The sequence below is a fragment of the Primulina eburnea genome, chromosome 13, assembly GCF_022965805.1.
Source record: "Primulina eburnea isolate SZY01 chromosome 13, ASM2296580v1, whole genome shotgun sequence".
NCBI classification, from domain to species: domain Eukaryota; kingdom Viridiplantae; phylum Streptophyta; class Magnoliopsida; order Lamiales; family Gesneriaceae; genus Primulina; species Primulina eburnea.
This window is the reverse complement of record NC_133113.1, coordinates 7,942,859-7,944,600: the sequence shown is the minus strand read 5'-3', so window position 1 is coordinate 7,944,600 and position 1,742 is coordinate 7,942,859. Positions and strand designations below refer to the sequence as shown.

Genomic DNA, 1,742 nt, shown 5'->3' with positions numbered 1-1,742 from the left:
TTTAATTACTTCATTGGGTAGAATTAGTTTGGCATAGCTCGAGAGAGAGTGTTCAATAGAATAGGAGATCCTGTCGGAAGCGTATAAACACGATTGAACGAATTAACGAATTAATACGGGGTAGGTAAACCAGAATTCCAAACAAATTCATTTATCATTGAAATTTAATCAATTGATCTAGCATTCATATCTCGTCATTAAATTCTTGAACGTGTTTATTTAGTTTTATTAAATTTTATTAGTTATAAAACAATCACTCAAATGTCGTTGCTAAAGTTTTAATAACTGGAATAATAATTGTTAAACACAGTCTTCAGTGGAACGATACTCGTACTCACGTACACTATTCTATTACTTGACATCGTGCACTTGCGATTAAATTTTGAGCATACAAAAACATATTTTTATTGAGGATATCACAGTGCAAGTTTTGCTCGATCAAGTTTTTGGCGCCGTTGCTGGGGACTGTTAGTCTACAATTTTATTTTTCGTTATTTTCTTTAGCATTATTGTATTTCTCTTGAGCTAACACTCCATATTTTATTACAGATATCCCTTCCAGTGCATGCCAAAGTCACTTGACGTGGAGCTTGAGTTTGATCCTGAAATTGAAAGAACTTTCCGAAGGCGGAGACAACAACAAAGACTTAAAGAACTGATGGAAAGACACGAGCAAGAACGTGGAGAGGAACAGCGTGACAATAGACAAGTTGAGATACCGCGTCGCATACCAATACTGGAGTATGCCCAACCTTCTTTGGAGGGTGCACGCCCTAGCATCGTGAGGTCTATCGTGCGGGCAAATCACTTTGAAATCAAGCCAGCCATAATCCAGATGATTCAGAACATATCCAATTCGGAGGAACTGCAGTAGATGATCCAAACACGCACATCGCGGATTTTCTTGAAATCTGTGATTCTTTTAAATTCAATGGAGTTTCTGATGATGATGTTAGGTTGCGTTTATTTCCTTTCTCTTTACGTGATAAAGCTAAGGCATGGTTAAATTGTTTGCCTGTAAGGTCGATCGCTACGTGGGACGACATGGCGAAAGCTTTTCTCATCAAATACTTCCCTCCCTCCAAGACCATGAAGCTGCGGGCAGACATTACAACATTTGCTCAATTTGATCAGGAATCTCTATATGAGGCATGGAAACGCTTCAAGGATCTACTATGAAGATGCTCACATCACGAGTTACCACTTGGGTTAGTCGTTCAAACATTTTATTATGGTTTGATTACTCCTAACCGTACTATGATAGATGCGGCTGCTTGTGAAAACCTGTTGAGAAAGACCGCGGAGGAAGGATATGAATTGTTAGAGGAGATGGCTGCTAGCAGCTATCATCCTCAATCTGAAAGAAACAACCAGCGGAAGAGTGCAGGAGTGCACCAGGTAACTGATTTTTCTGCTATTACTGCACAACTTGATGCTTTAAACAGGAAAATAGACGGCTTGAATATGGGTGGCACAACGATGCGTCTTCAAGAGATATTCTGTGAAAAGTATGGAGGGGAACACTATGCGAAGGACTGTCAAGATGACAATCCATTCTATGTGCAAAATGAGGCACCAGTGAATCAAGTGGGAGTCCAAAACCGCCCAAGGCATGACCCTTATTCGAACACATACAATCCTGGGTGGAGGCAACATCCCAACTTCTCATGGGGCGGTCAAAACAGTCAAAATCGACCGCAAGGAGGACAACAATATGGTAAACAACCGATGTACAGATCCGA

The 1,742-nt window shown here is 40.4% G+C and overlaps 1 non-coding gene across 1 annotated transcript; it reads right to left on the bottom strand.

The window, feature by feature from the left end:
* Positions 1-1,093: 1,093 nt before the first annotated feature.
* Positions 1,094-1,199, bottom strand: LOC140810995 (small nucleolar RNA R71). The gene has a single exon (XR_012113389.1). It is a non-coding gene; the product is annotated as a small nucleolar RNA R71 (small nucleolar RNA).
* Positions 1,200-1,742: the final 543 nt, after the last annotated feature.